Below are 6,000 nucleotides of genomic sequence, written 5' to 3'. Positions count from 1 at the left end.
GGTAGTTTGGAAAGAAAATCAGTTTAGAGATGACGAGTGTATTGGATGAGTACAATTTCATAATTGCATTAGTAGAGATGGGGGGAAAGATAGGAGTTAAGGAGGATCCCTGTGGATTGAAGAGACTGGGGCAGAGGGGAAAGAACAGGTGTCTGAATAGGGTATGGGGTTTAGGGTGACAGTGAGGTCAGTCTGGGACACATGAGCTTGAGCTGCCACTTTTCATTCAAGTGAAGACGCCAAATCGGTAATTGGACATGCAGGTCTGGACTCGAGAAACTGTTTCGGGAAAAGGAAAGTCAAGATGAGTGACTGGCTAGAAGTAAGAGGATGTGCTATTATTTAACCGTCTAATTGAAGAACACTCCAGTTGTTTTCATTTGGGGCTATGTTTTAAAGTGATACATCAATTAGCTTTTACAGACATTATTTTGCAGGTGCGCAGCTGTATCTGCGGGCTAGATTGCCGGAAGCGGGGTTGCTGAGCAAATGTGTAAATGCTTTTGTAATTTTGTTAGATCTTGCAAGAGTGCCCCCCATGTGGACTTGTGCCATTTTGAACCCTCACCAGCAGTGTGTGAGAAAGACTGCTTCCCCATAGGCTCGTGAAGTAAGGACTTTATCACATTTTTGGGTGTCTCCCAATATCCTGGATGAAACATGGCAGTTTAGTGTAGTTGCATTTTTCATTTACCTTATCCTGAGTTAGGTTAAGCGTCTTTCCATATGTTATAAATCTTGTGTGAAATGTTTGTTCATGACCTTCGCCCATTTTTCTGCTGGATTGTCGCCAGAGCTAAAATGTGAGAGCTGTGATGGGCAGAGGCTGGGAGAGTTTTAAAGTACGTGTTAGAAAGAGCTTAGATCGTGTTCAAGAGATGGTTGGTAGGAGTCTAAAATTTAAAGGTGATTCTGATGAGGCTTCGGGTGAAATTGAGGGGCCTGGAAACCAGAGGGAAGGTGATCCTTGTTATAAAGTGGCAACGAACTTGCCCAAATCGTGTTCTAGTTTTCCTGCGAGTGATGAACCTAGATATTTAGCAGAAGTGATTACACAGTGTGTAATACTGTGGACCAAGGAACCATTTGATTTCTGATAACTTAAAGCAAGAAAAAATTCAGCAAGCTGTTCTACTCGTCCTAAACATTTTCAAGATATTTGGCACATGGCAAAGGTGGAATCGCAGGTACTGCTTCTTTCTGGCCAGTGTTTCGGAACTAACAGTGTACGACCTTCCTTTTCTTGTACATGCTGGGAATAGTTTGGGACACGAGGTGACTGAGGACACAGAAGACGACCCTTCCTCAGTCCATGTGCATCCGCGCTCTGGGTTATGGGTTTCTAACTCAGTGCTGTTGGTGTTACTCTTTGAGTGCACGGTGCATTGCTGTGGTTTTTATGCAGGAGATAAAGAAGCCCATGAAGTCCGGGGGCACAGGGCTGCCACCAGATATGGACCCACGGCCAGCTGTCCACTGGGGAGACTAAACAAAATGCCAACCCTCGTCATTCTACGTCTGGGAAAGAGAATAATAAATAACATCAAGTCCACTTCTTGGTGTAGTTTTAGTTCTACATCGAAATAAATCCAGTGGTCACTGAAGCAGTTTTTAATACCACACCCTGGACATTTGTACAGAATTTCACATATCACCCTTACCCGCCATTCGTCCCATGTTGTCTTGTCAACTCACCGTCTGAGCCTTGGGAAGACAACTGTTAGAGCATTTCACGTTTGCCTACCTCTCTGTCTTTCAGTTAAAGTTGTAAACAGTGCTGTTTCTAAGCCTTGAGAGCAGCATGCAGGACATAGAATATGTTTAACTCGTCCATTTCAGTGACTGCCTGCAGAAGATTCATAGACATAATTGGAATCTGTGTGGAGGTGTGTGAACATGTGATGTGGTGGACAAGAGACCAGGAGAAGAAAGAGTATCCAGGCTTCTTAGCTTCCCCTCTGCCTGGCTGTCTCCACCCCTCCAGGACTGTATGCCTATTTGTAAAGTACCACAAAGGAGAGCATACACAAGATGGTTACAGTCTCATTCTTCCTTAAATAAATGCACAGGTATCATTTTATGGGTTAACATGAGACTTCTCAAGTCTGATGACCCGGGTGGAGAATTGGGGAGCAGTTTTCTTCAGCTTCAGCCCCTCCTTCTCTGATTGTTGCCACTTAGAATGCTTTGCTGGGTCATGCTTCTCAAACTGAACATTCTGTGTTAGATTTCCTAAGGTGTTTGCTTTTGGCATTTTCCCTTCCCTATATATATACTTTTATCTAAATGGTCATTTATTTATGGCTTGAAATACCGTCTCTGTGCAAACGGCTCCCCAGTTCATATACTCAACCTCGATCTCTCTTCCAAGCTCTATTTTGGACACACAGATCTGCCTGCCCACTTGACACTCAACTTGGGTGTCTCCTAGGAGAGCACATTAAACACATCTGGTTCTCAAACCTTGATGACTCCCTGCAGACTTTCACCAGTCTTCACACTGTCCACTCAATCCATAGCCCACGATGGAGACTTAGATGAGCACTGACATCACTTGATCATTTCCCACGCACGCTCGCTACATCATGGTACACTGCTGGATTTCTGAAGAGATCACTAATTGGCCGCCTTTCTCATTTCCACTGTTAACCATGACCAGCTCTCCAGGTTGTTACTCCTGTACCTTCCTCACTGGTCTTTGTGGTTCTATTTCTGCTCCCTTCCAGTCTATCCGCACCACAACAACCAGATTCATCTTCTAAGATGAAACTTTGTTACACTGTGTCCCTGAAGTGGTGCCTGCAGTGCACAGAGCAGTCTGCTCCCCGGCTGATGGTCCAGCCTCACCCCATGTCTCCTTTCCCTCCATCGTAGCCTTTAGTCTGTTAATCAACTGGTACCCCTTCTCCTGCTGGAGATCCTCACCTGAAGATCACACATCCTCATCCCTATCAAGGTAGATATGGTCACATGACCTGCTCTGGACTGTGACATGTGATCGTGAGTGATAGCTGTGACTTTCAGGCAACAGTCTTTGAAGACAGCATGGACTTTATCATTCTTGCATCACTAATGATCTCGCTGTTGGAGGATGCATGCAGGTAGGGAGTGTGAGAAATAAGTATTCACCGTTACACAGACATCCAAGGTTTGCTCGCTCGTCTCTCTAGTGTGGCCAATCCTCCATTCAAAGGACACACCAAACCTCTTTCTCTATCTGGACAATCACATGTTTTCCCTGTGACAGTAATGCACTCCCGATTTCCTTCCTGACCATGCAACTTCACCTCATTAACTCCATCTTTCTTCCCAGTATCAGCGTAAGTCAGATCTTCCTTAATGCAGTGGGTTGTGTGCTCTCATAATTCCCGATTTTTAAGCACTTATAATAATTCCAAGTGTATGGTTGCTTGTGAAACTATTTTTAATTATATATTTATTTTAAACATGACTGTGAGCTCCATGAGAAAATGTCCAAGCCTGTCTTATTCACAGGTTGAATAAATGAATACAATTCCTTTGATATTATCTACGGTGAAAAACAATTAGGATTTAATCAGACCTGAATTTAATTTGGGCTCTGCTATTCAATAGAATATAGCATTTGAAAATGTACTACATTTCTTTGTCTTTCAGTTTCCTCAACTGTAAATGGGATAGCATTTATCTCTGAAATCTGTTGAGATAACTAAATAAGTTAAAAGTCCACCATAATGTTTGGGATGAAATAGATGCACGAGAGTGATTTTCCCTTTTCTCTCCAGTGAATATGCCAGCTTCCATTGTATCAAAACTGTTCAGATGGTCAGTGGTCCCCAGGGGAAGGGAGTGCTGTTTTTTTGTTCCAGGTAATATTTCAGAAATCTTACTAATTCTCTCAGTTTCACTGATTATCTATTTTATTTCTATCAAACGATTTTCATCCAGTGATAACATTTTAGATCATACGTGATTTGCTGACAGCATTTCAGATCTCAGCATGTGCTTCCATATGTGACTTGTTGGAATAAATAGTTTCAAATTGATAAGCTGTGTCTGTGTGGCACTGAGAAGTGTCTTACTAGATAGGCCGGCTGTAGGTCACCCTGGGGGAGGTTTTGCTTCAAGCAATTTGATGCCTTTTAAGGAAGCTTGTCCAACCCTAGGCTGATAGTCATGTTCTGTGCATTCTCTCTGGTTTAGTGTTGGCTTTGGACAATTTAATTTTGTGATCATGCTTTGACTATCAACCATGGATACAGCATTGTGCAAGTCATGATTATGTTCTGCTATTGGGATTGCAGGAAGGGATTTGGAATAACTGGTAGTTGAATAAGTTACTTAAGTAAGAGAATGATGTGGAGAGTGACCTTGCCTGAATTTTAGACAGGTTGCTGGGAGCCCTCTTTTCTATCAGGCCTCATTCTTGGGGCTTGTCTTCAAGTCTGTGTGACCCAGTTCTAGCAAGAATCTTTTTGTCTTAGTCCATTCACGATGCTATAAGAAAGTGCCCTTGACTGGGTAGCTATTAAACAACAGAAAATTATATCTCACAGTTCTAGAGGCAGGGAGGTACAAGATCAAGGTGCTGGTAGATGTGGTGTCTTGTGAGAACCCCTCCTGGTTCACAGATGGTCATTCTCACTGCATCCTCATACAGTGGAATAATGGAGGGACCTTCCAGGGTCTCTTGTAAGAGGGCACTAATCCATCCCTGAGGGCACCATCCTCATGGCCTAATCATCTTCTGAAGACCCTACCTCCTAAGACCATCACATTGGGGATTAGGTTTCAACATAAGAATTTGGGGAACACAAATATTAGTGCCTGGCACCTGCAAAGTCAGTACAGCAAGAATCTCCCGATGCTTGATGTTTCCTCTAGGGTGGTTGTCCATCAACAGATCCCCTCACTCTCCTTGGCTATAAATTTCCACTGTCCTTGCTGTATTTGGAATTGATCTCAGTCCTACACCGAAGTCTCTCTTCTCTCATTGCAATAGTTTCTGAATAAAATCTATCCTTATTGTTTTAACTAGTGTCTGGCTCTCGTTCTCTTTGACAATAGCATTAAAAGGTAAACTAAGAACCATACGTTTTCTAAAGAGAAAGAAAGAGAATCCAACCTGTTGAAGAGATATTAGGAAGTAATTAATGAAACATTCCTTGAAAGATGGTTAAAATAACAAAGACTTTGAAAAGATCGTGGTCTTTGGATTCATAAAAGAACTTAGCAGATGCAAAACCTTAGACTAATCACTCGCTTTTTTGGAACCTTATTTTCTCATTTGCAGATAGAGGCCGCTATGACTGTTGTGTACATTTGTGCGAAATTTAAATTATATAATGTCTATTCTGGCGCCTAGTGATACTATTATTTACTGGTGTTTTTCTTTTTTCTTAGTCAAAACTAACTAAGGCAAATTAGGCAGAGGTGGAAATATCAGTTTTTTTTACCGACAGACTCTTGATTGAGTGTGGTGGTAGCTTAATGACACAGGGTCAGTGAGTTTCCTCATAGGGAACCCCAGGATTGGACAGATGTGCACGGTCATCACTGTGCTGGTCCTGGAAGTGGGGATGATGCTTGTGATGCGTGTCACACAGTCCTGGAAGCAGTGTCATCACAGAGTACCAGGAAGGAAGGGGCTGAACCGTGTGCTCTGAGTCTTCCCCAAATGCTCTGTCCAGGGAGTTACTGCCTCTGGGTGGGGAGGGGTGGGGGGAGATGGTGGAGGACCCGACAGAGACCCACACAGAAGAGGCAATAAATATCACAGGGATGACAAAGCGTTTCACCTAGGAGTTGCCATCCTGTTACACTTTTTTGGGGGGATGCTTTTCTTCTTAAATAATGTGAGGGTGTTGCCAGGGATATCAAGAAAAATTAATTTGCCTTTATTATATTTTTTAGATTATTAAATAAGACATTAATTATAGAATATTTTGAAATGACAGAAAATTCCAAATAAAATTCTAGCTTAGTATTACTGCACAGAGATAACCATGGTAAAATTTTAAT

The sequence above is a fragment of the Delphinapterus leucas genome, chromosome 6 (genome assembly GCF_059928025.1).
Source record: "Delphinapterus leucas isolate spDelLeu-1000000601 "Yukka" chromosome 6, BTC_Dleu_Yukka2, whole genome shotgun sequence".
In the NCBI taxonomy this organism is placed as follows: domain Eukaryota; kingdom Metazoa; phylum Chordata; class Mammalia; order Artiodactyla; family Monodontidae; genus Delphinapterus; species Delphinapterus leucas.
Note: the sequence above shows the minus strand (reverse complement) of the source record.